Raw genomic sequence first — 19,204 nt, 5'->3', positions numbered from 1 at the left:
GATGACAGCCATCCAGAGAGGACAGTTAAGGTGGGGACGGTTGCTTTTGCAAAGATGGGTGCAGACTTGTACCATCTACTGAAAGAATTCAAAGACATTTTTGCCTTTGAAGTGGAAGAGGTGCCAGGCATCAGCCCAGATCTTGCTGTCCACAAACTCGCCGTGGAACCAAAAAAGAAGCCCATCCGACAAAAGAAAAGAAATCATGGCGAGGAGAGAAGTCAGGCGGCAGCTGCTGAAGTAAAAAAGTTGTTTTAGATGCTGGGTTCATTCGGCCATGTAACTTCCCTGATTGGGTGGCGAATGTTGTGCTCGTGAGGAAGCCGAATGGTACATGGCGCATGTGCTGATTACACTGACTTGAACAGAGGATGTCCGAAGGATAGTTATCCCCTTCTAAAGATCGACAATCTGGTCGACTCTATAGCCGGACATGCCCTGATGAGTTTTATGGACGCCTACTCAGGCTTTCATCAGATTCCCCTGTGGAAAAACGATCAAGAAAAGACGACATTTGTCACTGATCAGGGGTTATTCTGTTACAATGTGATGCCGTTTGGCTTGAAGAATGCGCCTGCTACTTTCCAACGAATGATCAATACAGTATTCATTAATCAGATTGGGAGGAATGTAGAGGCGTGCATCGATGACATGATAGTAAAATCCAAGCAGCAGGCGGATCACCTTGCTGATCTCTAAGAAACATTCACCACACTCAGGCGGCACAAGGTCATGCTCAATCCCAAGAAGTGTGTCTTTGGTGTTGAGTCTGGGAAGTTTCTCGGATTCCTGATTGACCAAAGGGGGATAGAGGCCAAACCTGAAAAAATACAGGCGGTCATTGACATATAGTCGCCCCGCACTGTCAAAGAAGTATAGAAATTAATAGGTTGTTTAGCGGCCCTGGGGAGATTACTCGGCTGGTCATGTGACAAGTGCCTCTACTTCTTCTAGGCAATCAGGAAGAAGGCTATGTTTGAATAGGGGGATGATGCTGAGGCGACCTTCCAAACATTGAAGCAACATTTTCACTCTTTTCCAAGGCTGGTCAGCCCTCTGCCCAAAGAGACGCTCTACATGTACCTGGCTGTCTCAGATCATGCCCTCGGTGTCGTTCTCTTTGCTGAAAGAGACGACATCCAGCTCCCGATCTATTTCATTAGCCACGTTCTCAGGAACGCAGAACTTCGGTACCCCATGGTTGAAAAATTTGGCCTCGCTCTTTACATGGCTGTCAAGAAGTTGAAACCTTACTTCTTGGCACATCTGGTAGAGGTCTACACTGACCAACCGATCAAGCGGCCAATGACGACCTTGGAATCATCAGGCCGAATGCTCAAATGGGTTATTGAATTACAGAGTCTAGAAATCACTTACGAACTAAGGAAGGCAATGAAGGGGTAGGCATTTGCCGACTTTATTGTCGAAATGACAAGGTCGGCTGTGCCGGATAACATTGATCGAGTTTGGAAAGTGTATGTGGACGGGAGCTCCACTATGAACGACAGTGGTGCAGGAGTTATATATCAGTCCCCTAAGGGGGATAAGTACGAGCATGCACTACGATTCAAGTTCCAAGCCTCAAATAATGAGGCAGAATATGAAGCCCTGCTAGCCGGGATCCGCATGTGCAAGGCGGCAGGGATAACTAAGATTGATGCCTGCTCTGACTCTCAGCTGGTCGTGAGCCAATACCATGGTGATTATGAAGCTACCCATCCGGCTATGATCAAATACTTGCAGGCGGTCAAAGCTGAGACCGAGACACTTGAAGAATTCAATCTAAGTCAAGTGCCTCGGTCTGAAAACAACCAGGTCGATGCTCTATCTAAATTGGCATCATCCACCTCATGTGATACACCTCGGTCAGTCTTCTAGGAAGTAATGGAAAAACGAAGCATTGAAAAAGATCCCATTGGAGTACTTGACCAAACTTCTACTCGGATGGATAGCATTCGGGCGTATCTGCTAGACGGCACGCTGTCGAACTCAACTCCAGAAGTAGCCGCACTAAAAAAGCATGCGGCCAATTTCGAAATTCGCAAAGGAGAGCTTTTTAAGAAAGGGTTCCTACAACCCCTCTTAAAATGCATCACCCCCGAAAAGGGGCAGGAAATTCTGGAAGATCTACGTGCGAGCTTTTGTGCCTCACATATAGGCGGCAGGTCTCTAGCAGAAAGGACCAGGAAGCAGGGCTATTTCTGGCCTACCCTTGAGAAAGACGCAATGACATTGGTGAAAAAGTGTGATAAATGCCAAAAGTTTGGCAAGCTTATACACCGTCCGGCCACAGATCTGACGGCTATTCATAGCCCAATTCCATTCGCAAAGTGGGGAATGGACATCCTGGGGCCATATACCTCTGCGTCAGGCGGACGGCGGCATATTTTTTTTGCCGTGGATTATTTCACCAAATGGGTAGAGGCAGAGGCGGTCAAAAACATCAAGACGAAGGATGTCATTTCCTTCATCTAGAAGAATATCATCACCTGGTTCGGGGTGCTTATGTCTATGGTTTTTTACAACGGCCCTCATTTTGAGACACCTAAACCCAAGAATTGGTTGGGAGATCAAGGGATCTCACATTGCTTTGCATCAGTCGGTCGACCACAAGCAAACGACCAGGTTGAAGCCTTCAACAAGTTAATCTCAATCGGTATAAAAAAGAAGATTGAAAGAGCTGGCGGCCTATGGGCGGATGAACTACCACACGTCCTACGGGCCATCAGAACAACAGCGAAAGGGGCAACTAGAGAGATCCCATACCTCATGGTGTTCGGTGCAGAGGTCGTTTTGCCCATCGAACACTATGAGACGACTCTTCGAATCATGTTGTATGACGAAGAGGCAAATTGGGAGGCCATGCGGCTAGCATAAGACTCGCTTCCATAGCGCAGGGGCAATGCCACCTTGCGCCATGAGATCTACCGTCTAAGAATGACTAGAGCCTACAACAAAAGAGTGCACAAGCGACCCCTTAAGGTTAGGGACTTTGTGCTACGGAAAATGGAGGCAGTCGGTAGGGCGAATGAGCAAGGGAAGCTAACCCCAAATTGGGAAGGCCCCTACTGAATCTATGAAGAAGTAAGAGCAGGCACCTACCGTTTAGAGACAACAGACGGCAGGCAGCTACCCAAAACTTGGAATGTAGATAACTTGAAAAAGTACTACTTTTGAAATTTTGTAAATTTTTTATTCAAACTCATTAATGAGAAATCTGCCTTCTTTCCCAAATTATGTCTATTTATTCACATTCAAGAGCACCGCCTGCACAATGTGCAGACGAACCCATTTTTGAAACTAAGCGAACATCCGGCCAGAGGCAAAGACATCCGGTAAAGCAAACAATCGCATAATATACATGCAAGTTAAATACTTAGCAAATAATCATGCATATCAAATAAGATTTAAAAAAAAATTAAAGCAAGATGTCAATATAATCAAAACCGGTCAGACTGACCGGATGCTGCATTAAAATTAAACAACCGTCTCAATGGACGACTGGAAGAGTTAACCGGTAAAACCGGGAGAAATTGTTGAATTACTCGACCCCCTGGTCGGTAAAGATACATAAAGACTAGGAACGCAGGCTGAAAATGAAAATACTTGGCCATTCGGCCGCAAAAAGATACCTAAAAAGCTTAAAAGGATCAAGAGAGGTCTTTAACATTAACAGCCGCATCATCCTTGTTGTCCCCTTGCGGCTGTCCATCGTCGTTTCCGTCCTCTTCCTAATCATCATCATCACCTGAGGACGACACGTCCGAGGTGTCGGATTCCTCGACACCCCTGTCCGCCCCCTCTTCTGCCTGCTTCATGAGCCGGGCGTTAAACTCATCATTGACTACGTCAAACTTGGCTTTCCAAATTTGGTAGTCAGAGTCCGGCTGTAATGATTCCCAAGCCATCCGCATGATGGCGTCATAGTCCTCCATCATTTGTTTGACTAGGCCCTTTTTCTCCTCCTCAACCAGGGACTTGTATTTAGACCTGAGCTGGGTCTCTTGGTTTTGCAGCTGGCCCTTGAGCTTATCAACATGCCCCTGCAAGTGGTCAGCCTTCTTGTTCTCCTCTTGGAGGGGCTCCAGCTTGTCCTTGAGGGCCTTGACCTCATTTTGAAGCTCGGTAATCCGCCCCCTCGCTACATCCAAGTCCTGCTTGACCTACAGATTAGCAGACGCCTGGGAATACATCATATCAAGTGTCAGTAGTTCATTTTGGGCAATCTCAAACTGAGTAGTGTCTAATGAGGAGGCGACCCGAGCTTTAGCAGTCGTTACCTCTTTGGACTTGTCAATGATTGGCTTTTTAAGCCCATTCACGCGCAGCATAGCCTGCATTCGGCCAACATTGAGAATGGTTAATATCAAACGGCCATAAGCATCACCCAAGGTGAAATATCACAAACAAAAAATCATAAGTATCTTACCTCACAGAGGAGCGCTAAGATGGCGTTGAGGTTAAAGGTGCCGACTCCTCTCACGGACGCCTTGTCCTCAAGATCAAGCGCCCTAAGCATCTGCTTGGCCATCTGAAGGACAGTCGACCTCTGGGGGTTCTCTGCACAATCAAACATTTTAAGTATATTGGCCGAAAGGTCTGGTGCCTTTAGAGGTACTAGGCGCCTATTTACTCTACTCAACAACTTAAGGTAAAAGGTTAGTGATTATACCTTCCACCTCCACCTCCCTGGCGGCTTTGCTTCCGCTTGATGTTGAGCCGACAGCAGTGTTGAGTGGCTTGCCACTCTTTGATACCCCATGGGCATCCAGCTTCAAGGGTGTCCTGATGGGGGTGGAGTCGTCATGAGCCTTCTTAGGCTTATAGGCGATGTGTTTCCTGGGCTTCCCAGAATTGCCAACATCACCACCCGACTGCTTTTGAAGCTTCGAGTCTGGCTGTTTGAAGGGAGAGGGTTTAGACGATCTGCCCTGCATAGAATCCGCCAGTTAGTAAGCATGCAGCCTTAAGAAACATCAACCCAAGTATAGTGGGAAAGTTTCTCATCTTAGGAGCTCCGCCTGACGGCTGCTCCTCATTAGTCCATTTGCCCAGGATGGATGAACGGTAATAAGTTGCAGAATGTACAGCCGGCTTCTTGGTGGCCGAGAGTTTTTCATTGCTTTGTTTGCACAAAAAATTAAAGAGTTAGAAACTAAAGAAAAAGTCAAGAACAGCAAAGTAATATAAGACCAATCGGCCTACTACCTCTCGGCCACTCTGTACTAAGACCGTAAGCGGCCAAATACGTCCCGTCAGATAGCCACTCATGTCGGGGAATGTAGTTTTGCGGGGTGACCTCCTTCTCCCCGTCTTTTCATTAGTTCGAACAGCCACAGTAAATAGGCCTCAATCTAGTATTTCCTTCTGCACCTGCCTTAGGACAAGCGGCAGGGCTTTCTTCCCAGCGAGGAGAGAAGGGTTCCAGTTCCACCGGTTGTATCTCTTATTGAGCAGGCGGTCGAGGGAGGAGACTATGTAAAACTTCTTCCTCCAGTCCTTCCATTTGGACTCCTTCCCTACCGCCATCATATAACCCTTATGGCTAGTAAGGGTGAACCATCCGGCGCTACTTGATTGAGGAGTCTTGCTCGGATAATTTATGTGAGCGAATGCCTCAAAGCTAGGATCCACCTCCAGTATTTCATAGGTGGCAATGTAGCCTATGATGTTGATCCAAGAGTTGGGGGCTAGTTGGCTAGTTGCTAGATACCTAGTTGGTATCCATCTAGAATCCTCTCCACGGGCGGATGGAGAGGGAAGTGAAAACCAGCTTGAATGGCCGCCTCATAGCAGCCAAAGCATTGGTCGTCGTAGCTGGCCTTCTCTGGCCAAACGACTGTATCCTCAGCGTCCGGCACAGAGAGAAGAAACCCATGTCCCATGACATGTTGAAAATGAACTTCCCAAATTCCTCCGTCATCTTCACCCGCCTGCCTTTGGGAACGTGCAAATAATAAGGAGCACATTCCAACCGGCGCAAAGAAGACGGCTCCGCCCATCCTTCCCCCCTGTCCACTGACAAGGACTCTCTAATAGAGTTTATTTTTGAACGTGCCTCCTCCGAGTCAATGGAGACGCTGTCAGAAGATGATGAATCAGAGTCATCATCGGAGTTATCATCCAAGTAGGGGGCCTACTGGCTAGTGCCAACATTGTCCTCCCCCATTTCCTCATCCGGCACCGAATCACTCGGCCCGGGAATTTGTTGTTCATCATCCGACTCCTCCAGAATTGAGGAGCTTGGGGTGCTAACAGTGCTGGGCGGGTGATCATGAATCTCAGCAACAGGCGCCCTAATGGAGCATTTCGAGTATATAGTTGAACTCTCTGAACGGTACCCATATTCATCCGCCCTATACGTCCTACTGGTCTGCTTTGTTTTGGCCATGGTGTCCTTCAGAGACATGGACACGGTCGGATGTGGAGAAGTTCTCAAAGGGGAGTCCTCGAACGAGCATTCGGCACTTCTAGTTCTAGATTTAGTCGTCCCCGGTGACCGGCTGATCGCTAACCTAGGCCGTGCCGGGTGCGTTTGGGAAACCATTTTTGAAAAAGAAAAAAGAAAAATAAATAAGAAAAGATCAGACGGTTACCTTACTAAATGAAGGTACCCGAGCCGCTTGGTTAAAAATCTGCTTGCAGGCGGACTAGTGGCCGAGTGTCGGATGCTATCATAAAAGAAGACAAGTTCTCAGAAGTCAAAGATTCTAGATTCTCTCTCAAGATTCACGCAAACGTGTGAACACAATGAAGGGGTCAACCCTATTTATAGAAAGGGTGAAAAGTCTAGGATAAAAACCCTAGATTCTACCCATGGTAAACGATAAAAAGCCGAACCAATGAAAAATTGACACTTGTCACAGTCGTCACATGGCAAGCCATGTCACACCTGTGACGGGAAAATGATTTGGGTATTTCTACCCCGCCAAGTGGCCCAATAAGAGCACAACACGTGTCACTAAAAGAGGTGTCCAAATGGACCTCCCAGGTGATTGACACGTGTCACGCAGATATGGCCTCTGGGAATGGCGGCCTTCAAGGCCCAAATCCCAAGGGAGCCGCAAAATGGCGCTGCCCTAAATCCTAGGTCATCAAACCCTAGGATTAGGCACACCTTTCTAGGATCCTATAAATAGGGAGATTCCCTCATTTATTGGGCCACGTCAAATCATTACATCATTTATTGCTCTCGAAAACAGAGAACACCTGATCTCGGAATCCGAGAAGATATTTACTTTCCGCACGTTTTACTCCGAATCCGTACTAACTTAATCTTCGGAGGCGGACCTCCGAACGTCCGGAGCTTCGTTATTTTGCAGGTACAAGCGGCTTTGTTGGACCCAGTCTTCGAGTTGTAACTCTCCCAAGGGACACAAAAACACCCGAAACACATGCAATTCTTGATTTTGTTGTAACATGCATGCATACGTTGTCAGACTATGCTTACAACATACAAAGATTATTTAATATCACCTGTATTGTAAATCCAACCTTATGTGGTATCTTTGAAATATTCTCCCATTGTGTTTTTACTCCCAAAATAATATACAATTCAAACTTTGCTTTATGAATTAATAATCATACAATATTAATTAATAAAAGTTTTAATAATAATAATAATAATAATAATAATATTCAGGCTTTATTAATTTTGCGGGGTTTATGCTTTTACCAAGTTTCGAACACCCAACCTCTTATTTGTAAGTTGAGTACTCGGACCACTACGGCTTGCATTCCATAGTGATACTTTTTAATTTTTGAAACCTTATATATGAAATACAATATATATATATATATATATATATATATATATATATATATATATATATATATATATATATATATATATATATATATATATATATATATATATATATATATATATATATATATATATATATTTGACTTCCCTTTTACTAATTTCAGAAATTTTTCGTGTAATCAAAAATGGCTCGTATTGCAAACCGGGACTTAAAATTTTAGACATTTTCGGAGGAAGATACTTGGAATGTCAGGTGGACGCAAAAGCCTACCTAAGGGCACAAAGCCTAGAACATGCTATCGCCGAAGAGGGAAATCCTACTCCTCAAGAACATAAAACACCACGTTCATGACGAATTAAAAACTGAGTATATTCTCATTGAGGATCCTATAGAGCTTTGGGTTTGCCTCCAAGACAGATTCGAACACTTACAAAGAATAATTGGGCCAAGGGCCCAGCATGAATGGACTACCTTGAGACTTCAAGATATTAGCTCACTACGTGAATATAACTCTATTGTACTCTACATAACTTCACAATTGAGATTATGTGGAGAATCAATCTGTAATACCTCGTATTTTCATACGTATTTTCTAATTAATTAATTAGGAATTATTTTATAAAAAGGGTATTTTAGTAAATTTATTATTTGGAGCCAAAATGATATTTGAATTTTGGCGCCAAAAGTATTTTGACATCTAATTATTATTTTGGATAAGATTTATTATCCATTTATCTTATTTTAAAAACCGGATTATTTATATATTTCGGATATTTTAATTAAAGCAAAATTATATTTTATTAATTATATTAGATGGCCGAAAATTCCCAATTATTTAGCTAGGGATTTCGGATTTTCTAGGTATAGAAAATCTGATTTTCTTAGTTAATTATTGGTGAATAATTGGTATTTAATTAATTAATTATTCTATATTATTTACACAATTATTTTTATTCCTTAAACCGAGCAAAAATTTTCCTAAATACTACTAAGGGAATCCGAAAATCTGAGCTATGGAAAGATCAAGATTTTCGGACCTCTTGTATTATTTTGGGGGAAATTGTTTTGGTAAATTGTATTTTTAATTATCTCCCAAAAATCTATTATTTTCCTTAATTCTATTTTTCCATCTTCTTAATATTTGATCATCATATTTTCCTACCTTTTATTCCTCTTGATTATTCCCCAAGTAATCTTCCTTGCCATATTATTTTTTATGACAAACATACCTTCCATATTTAATTATACACAATCACCTTAATATCAAAACTTTCCATATTTCTTTCATTCACTTCTCCAAGTAATTTCATAAACCCTACTTGCTATAATTCTTCCCACATTCTCTTGCCCTAATTCTTGCATGAGCTAGCCTATAAATACCCCTCCATACCTCTCACATTCTTCACACCAATTCTCTTCTTTTCTTCTCCTCTTTTTACACAAATCATCCCGTTTATCTTTGAAGCCAATTTTCGGGTACTTCTGGTCAATTTTTGGGGTATTGACGTTTCACAGAAGATTGTTCCTCTCAAAAAATCCTTGATGTTAGGCTCAAGAATCACCCAATTCGTAGTTATTTCAAAGGAGTTACAGCCTCTGCAAGTTCTACCTATTCTTTCCAACGCAAATCCAATTCTTCTTTTTTCCTTGGTTCCTTATCTTTTCTTCTTCTCTTCTCTTATTCAATTATTATTATTATTATTATGGGGGATTTATAAAAATTATTATGAGTAGTTTTAATTATATAAAATCAGATTTTTAATAATGTTTATGAAAATTAATTTAAAAGGTTCATGTACATATAGTTGGGGGTTTTTAATTTAATTATTGTGATTATTTGTTAACCTTATATTGATTAAGATTATATTTATTTGTAGGGTGTGTTCGATCAAGATTCTTGAGGTTCTTTTTGTGTGATTTTGCTAAGCAAGGATCAAGGTACGTTAGGTGGCTAGATACCTTGAAAGTGATTGGTTTGAATAAGCATGTTTGAATGATTTTATGATGATTGAATTAAATTGAATTGAATTATGATTTATGAAATAAAAGTATGTTTGAATAATTGGTTTTTACAATTAAATTTGAGTATTGATTTTATATCATGTTTTAAATAATTAAAATTATTATTCATGTTTAAAAGGTTGGATTTTGAAAGCATGTGGAACTAAATAAAAAAAAGGAGTTTGAATTATTATTATTATTATTAAAGGTTGGAATTATTGGATTTAAAGAGGATTTGTTGAATTATTATTATTAATGCTTTACAAGCATGTTGGTAATCCCACTATGCGGATTTGGTTTATTGATAAAGCCTTAGACTTTGTATGACTAGGTCTTTCCTCAAGAATAGCCTTGTAATATAAGGAGACTAGCTCGGGGGGTGTGGACACTTGGGTAAGGAATTGGATTAAAAGGAATTGGTTTTAAAGGAATTGGATTTTAAAGAGGAATTGGTTTTATTAAATTGACTATTGATTTTGATTATTGAAATTGGTTTTGGAATTTTGAGTTGGAATTATTGGTTAAGTCTTTGGAAAGGATGGAATTGATTTCAAAAGCATGTTTGCTAATAAATTGAGTTTAATTATCTTGCACTTATCGTACTTAGCATATTTTGCTAATCCGTATTTCTTGTTTTGTTTTGGTTCGCCCTGTTTACCTTAATGGTAAGCAGTGTTGACTAATTTCAGGTGGAGTCAATAATTGAGCATTTGGAGTCCTGGAATGGTTTCACCTAGATTAGGAAATGTTGGTCTCTATGTTTATTTTTGAGTACTCATGACAATGGTTACTATTTATAGTCTATTATTAATAAGAGAAGAGTATTGAAGTTTTCCGCTGCAAAGTATTAGTTTTGTTTAGTAAGTTTGAGTAGCCTTGCATAATCACGCGGCGGTAATACGCCTAAGTCTATCTCTACGGTATAGTTATACGTAGAGGGAGATTTGGGGTTGTTACACAATCACTGAAAGAGCCATGATCGAGAAAACTCTCACTACAATGCACGCAAATAATATGGTACAACAAGAACAGTACCGAGAAAGGCGTTTTGAAAGGTTTTGTAACTTAACTTCCATACTGTTAGTCGCAGAACAAAACAGTCAAATCCTGCTGTCTAATCATAATCAGATACCAGTAGGTACCAGTGCAATACCAGAAACAAATGCCACAAAAATTGGCAGGCGCTAGAATAACAATATTGTATGAGGAGGTTTTCAGGGCAAAGGTCAGTACCACAATAGGGGTAGATGAAGGGGGAGAGGACGTAAAAACTGGCTTCAAAATACTTCCAATACTCCCACCCAAAGAGGTAGAGGTAGAGGTGGTAGAGGAAGGGAAAATTTTCAAAACCAAGGAAGGCCACAAGATAAGTATTTTAAATGCGGAATACAAGGCCATTAGGCCAAGGATTGCCATACGGCAAAACACCTCGTGGACCTATATGTTGCCTCAAGAGGGGGCCAAGGGAAACAAGTGGAAACTAATTTTGTCACACAAAGTTCCCTAACCCAGAACTCGATGTAGCCGATTATCTTGTTGGCGACATAGAAAATGTCTAGACTACATCGATCATGTGTTTGTTCTGTGGTGTTTAATTCGTCAACATTGTCATATATTTTGAGTTGTTTGTCCATTGTAATTGCTTTTTTATTCTCATCCAGAGTGTGTTTTTCCTAAGCATGTTTTTCCTAGTATCAAGTGTGTTTTATTTAATCCTGTAAAATATGCTATAATAAAAATGTGTTTTTCTTTCTCATACGTGTTTTTGTATATGACAGTTTTACTAATCCTTTCTCTATTCATTTGAAGATAATGGAAATTAACAACACAAATGCTGAAAAATGCCTGATTGATAACGCAACTACACACAGCATTTTGAGCAACAAGTCACACTTTACTCATATCAAGCCAATAAAAACCAATCTCAACACAATTGTCGGCACCGTCAATATGGTTGAGGGCTCAGGAAAAGCTTGCGTAATATTACCAAAAGGAACAAAAGAAACAATAAAAAACGCATTATATTCTAGCAACACACGACGTAATCTATTGAGTTTCTAAGATTTACGTTTAAATGGTTATCACATGGAAACCATCAATGAAAATAAGGAGTATATGTATCTCGTCAAAAGAAAATCTGGAAATAACGAGACTCTTGAAAAATTCGAAATATACTCCTCAGGATTGTAATTCACTTATATCAGTCCAATTGAAACATATTTGGTGTCTAACCACAAGTTAGACAACTAGGAAATGTATAATATATGGCATGACCACTTGGGTCATCCTGGAACAAGCATGATGATAAAAATCATTAAAAGTTCAAATGGACATCCGTTAAATAATATACGGATCCCACAATCAAAAGAACTTCATTGTAAAGCTTATTCACTTGGCAAACTAATCATTAGACCTTCAAAAGGTAAACTTGAAGGTGAAAATCTTGTATTCCTAGAAAGAATACAAGGATACATTTGCGGGCTAATACACCCGACATGTGGACCGTTCAGATATTTCCTCGTGTTAATTGATGCCTCAACACGTTGGTTACATGTTAGTCTTCTCTCCACCAGGAATGTTGCAGTTGCAAAACTTCTTGTGCAAATCACACGTTTAAGGGCTCAATTCTCGGATTAGTCGATCAAAAGGATTAGGCTAGATAATGCCGGAGAATTTACATCCCGAACAATTAATGACTATTGTATGTCAATTGGGATAGACGTGGAACACCCAGTAGCCCATGTTCATACACAAAATGGCCTTGCAGAATCATTCATAAAGCGATTGCAATTAGTCTCTAGGCCATTACTCATGAAATCAAGACTCCCATCTTCTGCATGGGGACATGCAATAATACATGCCGCTGCTTTGCTACGACTAAAGACCGAGCGCGACGCATAAGTTATCTCCAAAGCAACTAGTAGTTGGAAAGGAACCTAGCTTGGCACATCTAAAAACATTCGGATGTGTAGTCTATGTTCCCATAGCACCGCCCCAACGTACTAAAATAGGCCCACAAAGAAGGTTGGGAATCTATGTTGGCTATGAATCACCTTCCATCACACGATATCTTGAACCATTGACTGGTGATCTTTCACAGCTCGGTTCGCAGATTGTCACTTTAATGAGATTGTCTTCTCAACCTTAGGGGAGATAAAGAGGGCCCATGCTGGAAAGAAATATCATGGAATGCCCAAAATCTATCATACCTTGATCCAAGGACAAATGCGTGTGAACTAAAAGTGCAAAAAATAATACATTTGCAAAACATCCCAAATCAATTGCCAGATGCATTCACTGATACAAAAGGAGTGACAAAGTCATATATACCAGCAATGAATGCTCCTGCTAGGATTGAAATCCCAGCAAAGAAAATGGATAATCCACTTTTAGATAAATTTGCAACACGCAAAAGACATGGCAGACCCCTAGGAGCTAAAGATCTAAAACCGAGAAAATCCAAAAGAGTGGAAATGAGGAATAAAAAGGATGAAAACTCCTCAAATGAAGTGGATCAAATCCAAAATGACGAAAATATCATCAACCCCCAAGACGAATCTAAAGAGTTAGATGGTACATCTGAGGGGGAGCGAGAAAACGAAATCGTCGACAATCATGAAATTTCAATAAATTACGTCCACACTAGAAAACAGTGGGATAGAGTAAAAACATTCGTTAATGATGTAGTCGTATACTCAATTGCCACAGAAATCATCACTGATGTTGAGGACACCGAGCCATCATCTGTAGATGAATGTCGACGAAGGAGTGATTGGCCAAAATGGAAAAAAGACATTCAAGTTGAATTAAAATCTCTCGCAAAACGCGAAATTTTCAATCCTGCAGTCCAGACTCCAAAAGGAGTGAAACCCGTCGGGTATAGATGGGTGTTCAGACGAAAAAGAAATGAAAAGGACAAAATTGTATGATACAAGGCTAGACTTGTAGCCCAAGGTTTCTCTTAAAGACTGGGAATCGACTTTGAGGAAACATATTCACCTGTGGTAGATGCCACGACACTAAGGTTCCTCATAAGTGTACCAGCATGCAAAGGACTACAAATGCGTTTGATGGATGTTGTGACTACATACCTTATGGGTCACTTGATACTGACATCTATATGAGAGTCCCCGAAAGACTTGAACTACCTGAACCTTTGAGGTCACAACCTCAAAAGCTACATTCCATAAAATTGAAAAAATCACTCTACGGTTTAAAGCAATTTGGGAGGATGTGGTTTAATTTAATCGTTTAAGTGAGTACCTTCTCAAAGAAGCGTATAAGAACGACAAAATTTGTCCATGTGTATTCATCAAAAGGACCGAAAATGGTTTTGTCATAATAGCAATGTATGTTGATGATTTAAACATCATCAGGACACATAACAAAATCGAAGAAACCGCTAAATGTATGATGAAAGAATTTGAAATGATAGACCTTGAAGAATAAAATTTTGTCTCGGATTACAAATTGAACATCTAAGAGATGGTATCTTAATTCATCAATGTAATTATGTCGAGAAAGTATTAAAAAGGTTCTATATAGACAAAGCACACCCATTGAAATCACCAATGATTGTTCGTGCTCTAAACATCAAAGATGATCCATTTCGACCCTAAGAAGAAGGTGAATCTGTACTTGGTCCAGAGGTGCCATACCTAAGTGCAATAGGATATTTGATGTACCTGGCCATCAACACTAGGCCAGACATTGCATTTTCGGTGAACTTGTTAGCAAGGTATAGCTCTGAACCTACAAGTAGACACTGGAATGGAGTAAAACACCTACTTCACTATATACGTGGAACAATCGATTTAGGGCTCTTTTATCCAAGAAATGGAAATCCTACTCTCGTGGGATATGTTGATGTAGGTTACCTATCAGATCCAGTAAAATAAAAATCACAAACAGGTTATCTTTTCAGCTTTGGCAATACAGCGATCTCTTGGAAGTCAACCAAGCAGACACTAACAGCAACTTCATCAAACCAAGCTGAATTGATTTCCCTTAATGAAGCTGGTAGGGAATGTATATGGTTTCGATCTGTGACCCAACATATACTAAAAGAAAGCAGCATCAAAACAATCGAAGAAGGCACAACTACAAATTTTAAAGACAACACTACTTGCATTTCACAAATTAAAAGAGGCTACATCAAAGGTGGTAGAACAAAACACATTGTAAGGAGGGGGTTCCCATCGTAAAGGGTCCTCTCCTTAAATGCCCATGGCCCATTAAATGCCTATGACTTTACACTTGTTAGGGTGCAGTAGGATTTGAATTCCTTACTGTTTGGGGGACCTTGAATTAGAATTGATTCTATCATTACGCTTTTTTGTAAGAAACAAGTAGGGAGTCGCCAATGATTTTTAGGAAAAACACATAAACCTCGTTCATGCCTTTCTTCCATATGGAGTTCTTGGATTAATTAGCACGAATCATAAGTTTACCCATGCCCAAATTGGTCTATAAACCAGAAATGAGTTCGGCAGCGAGGGTACTAAAATAACGTTCCCTTTAGAGGGGAATCGTTATCCTAGCCCTAGTGCGGCCTCTAATAGCTCTTCCTTTTTTACAATTTCATCACCAAACAATATATGCAACGCGATGCCTAAAACTATGTTAGTTGATTTTATTTACTGTTGGGGTTTGGTGAGTCCGACTCACCGCGGAAACAACCCCTCCCGAGGAACCACTCGCAATAATTAAAATCACAAAGCATAAATAAATATTCACAAAGAAAAGATAACGAATCTTACCCTCAAAGCGAGCTTCGCCCAAAACCCGGGGCTCTTACTTGAAAGCTACTAGCACGTCAAGCGCCGCGCCTCCGACGGTATCCACCCACAAATGGGCGAACACAACTTTAAGGTCTACTACCTTGGGGTTAGCAAGGTCCGACCCAAACCCGAGTGTTATGTGAGTTTAAGAGTTTTCCCAAAAATTATGGAATGCTCTTTTTAACTCCCACTCAAGCACTTTACTCCAAATCCCAAGCTTGGTATTTATAGAGGAAAGTATGAGTGGGAATTTCTATCCCATCAATGTGGGATCATGAAATTCCACAAATTAATTTAAAGCTAAATTAAATTAAAATTGCAAACTAATAATAAATCTACAAGTGGCATTACCATGTGAGATGGGTTGGTGAGGACCACATGGAGAGTAAGGGACCATACTTGCTCCCCACTCAATACTCTCCTTGTGCCACACGTCCTCTCCCACTTACACCCATATTCCAAGCTTCCCCTTATTCATGGCCCTATGACCCGAGCCAAGCCACGAGCCAAGCCCGAGCCCGGCCCGCACCAGCCCGCACGTGGCCCGCAGCCAGCCCGCACCTGGCCCGAGCCCAGCCCGCACCAGCTGCTGCTATGCGGCTGCTGCTGCGGTTTGGTGCGGCTGCGGCTGCTGCCGTGGCACGACGCGGCTGCTGCTGTGCCTAGCCGCGGCTGGCCGGGGCTGCTAGCACGGTGTGCTAGCTTGTCTTGCCCCTAGCATTCGGATGCTCGGGGCACACCGATGCTAGGGGTATTTTCGAGAATATGGTCGATTTATTATTATTTTGCGCGTCTCGTCTTTTATCATTTTAGACTCGACTTCCGACGATCGGTTTCGACGCTCTAAGCTCGAATTACCGACGTCTAAATATTTAACACTCAGGCGACGAATTAATTTCTTCCGAATTAATTCGTCGAGTTGGTTCGCATATATTTGCTTGGGTGTGACCCGAAGGGTTCAGTCAAGATTAAGCTGTAATATTAATTATATTAATATTACTGATCGGAAGCGGCCTCCACCCAAGCATTCCAATCACTTGACCTTACTGAATATATTAGCTTTCTAATAATTCTGAACCCGCTATCAGAATAATACATTTGTTCGAAGGACACCATTCCTTTCAATCTCCCACTTGTCCTTCCGGACAAGTGTGCATTTAGTGTATAGCCCTTATCCTATGTCTCTTCATGTCTCTTCATGAACTACAGAGTAAGATTACTAGTCATCTCTGTTACGTCCAGAAGTGTTTCTCGAAATCCGAGTTTGACTGTCAATAAGCAGATGATTTCTAAAATCCATCTGAGCACGGCCATGCATTTTTCACAGTCTCGCTCTCCGAGAGGCCTTGTAAACAACAAGACATGTTCCCTATTGTTAGTAGGAGGACATTTCCAGTCTTGTAATGTAGCTTCTCTTACTAAGAGGACTCACCCGCCCGATATCCGTCTTTATAATCCCCAATTACGGCAGACGTTTGGCGAATACCAAAGCGGACCATAGTACTCAAACAAGAGATCTCCCACTACTCATGGTCAAAGGAAAAGAGTTCTGATAGTAATAATGAGAAAATACTTATGACGATTTTTAAATCTCTTAAAGTATCCTCATAGGTCTATCCAGTATGGTTCTAAACCAATACTTGTGCAAATGATTTGTGTCCTCATAGCACAAGAAACGGTGCTACAAATCATACTACACACTAATCTCTGATGGTCATTATTCGTCCACAAAATACGACCTTGATTAGGGATAATTTTCGATTAAAATATTCAACGTTCACTTAATAGGTGTTTCTTTATCCAAGCCATTGACTTGATACCCTATTTTGAATATTTATTAAAATTGAATGGACTCATTATTTAATTCTAAACCACAACTAAATAGTTTTGTGGAATATTTAGAAATATTTTATTCCACTATGAAACTTCACAATGTTTCATCTTATGATAAATGGTTTTTCCTAAATGTTTTAAGAGTAGTACTCTTCATAAAACATTCATAGAAATCACACTCATATTTGATATGCTTGATTTCTTTCATGCAATTATGAATGTTGTCGTTCACTTATTGCATAGGTTTAGTTATAATTACTTTGCAAACCTTAGCATCTTCATTATCCACCATTTCCATAATAAGATGATAAAATTTTGAGAGTGTTAATGGATTACATGTGATTCAGGATTTATTGTCCAAGCAATGGCTCCCACTCATTTTCATGATTTGAGACCTTCTACTTGACAACCTACAATCATTAATGTTCAACAACGAACCTTTCCATTTAACATCTATCTTATTATTGCCTTTAAGGCAACAATATTCTCAACATATATTTTAGTAGACTCCACGATGATGCCTTGCTTGGGTTTTACTCCAAGCGACTCACAACGATTTGGGATACCCTAATCACTTGTGATCATGGAAATTTTCCTTAAATTCCCCCACATTATACATGGATGCACATCCATGTTACCATTCTCAATCCATGACACTTCTTGCCTCGTGCTTATAAATGGCTTCCTTTCTAAGGAACTAATCCTTGTTAAGGTTTGTGCTTGCAACATCAAAACTCAAATTATATTTGTTTCCATGCGTCAAGAACTCATCCAACTACTTATCTAAGTTCTTTGGATGTTCTTGACTATAATCTAATGATCTAATACTTAGATTAATGTCGATTGGTATTATATATACGTACTTCACATGCTCTAAGCATGTAAGTCATTTGACGATTCCATATCATAGCTTTACATGATGGATTTAATTCTAGAATTATTCTCAATTTTATTCCATCCATGTGACATTAGCTCATACAGTTACACTGAGTCTTGCCAAATTGTTCGCTATATGATATGACTGAAAGTCTCTTACTAGAGTCTTTCTTGTTTGATTTAGTACTTAGCCTAGCTTATACTTAGTTCAAACATTTACTTAGCTTCATACATATGGGTCGAAAGCCTTTCAAAGTCCTTCATGTTTAACATGGTAATTTCCTTTACTCATTTAAACATTTTAATTAAGTCTATACCATAGAACTTAATTCCCAACATGTACTAAGTATCGTCTTTAGCTCGGTCCATACTTTCAAATCTAAGCATTTAGCATTTGATAGTTGTTTCACAATAGAGTTCGTAAACATCTTGTTGGACCATAACTTTTGCTCCCACTAAACTTCTTGTTCATCAGAATTTCTATGTTTCTCCATAAGTCAATCCTCTTATTAACTTTATGAGAAAACACGTTCCAATTTCTTCATGCAATGCTTTATTTAATCCCATGACGGATTCCATGTGCTTGCTTTCAAATCTAGCATTATTTAGATTTTCAAAACCCTTAGACTATTCCATAGTCACTTCCAAAATTCCATTTTGGGAAGGCGGTTTTGGTATCTATTTTGCCATATTTCATATGCGCAATTTTGCTAGATCAATCACGAAAAGACTTGAGCATTCCGATTGGTGAATGGGATTTTACTAAAATCAACTCCTTGAAATTAATTATATCCTTTACAACCAATCTAGCTATGTATGCATATACATTTCCACATTTGTTAGTTTTCTCCTTGAAAACTTATTTGCAATCGATGGGTCTTTCACCTTTCATGCAGATTAATCAAGTTTCAAACATGATTTTCAAACATGGAGTCTATTTCGGATTTT

The sequence above is a fragment of the Chenopodium album genome, chromosome 15 (genome assembly GCF_948465745.1).
Source record: "Chenopodium album chromosome 15, dcCheAlbu1.1, whole genome shotgun sequence".
Classification (NCBI taxonomy): Eukaryota; Viridiplantae; Streptophyta; class Magnoliopsida; order Caryophyllales; family Amaranthaceae; genus Chenopodium; species Chenopodium album.
Note: the sequence above shows the minus strand (reverse complement) of the source record.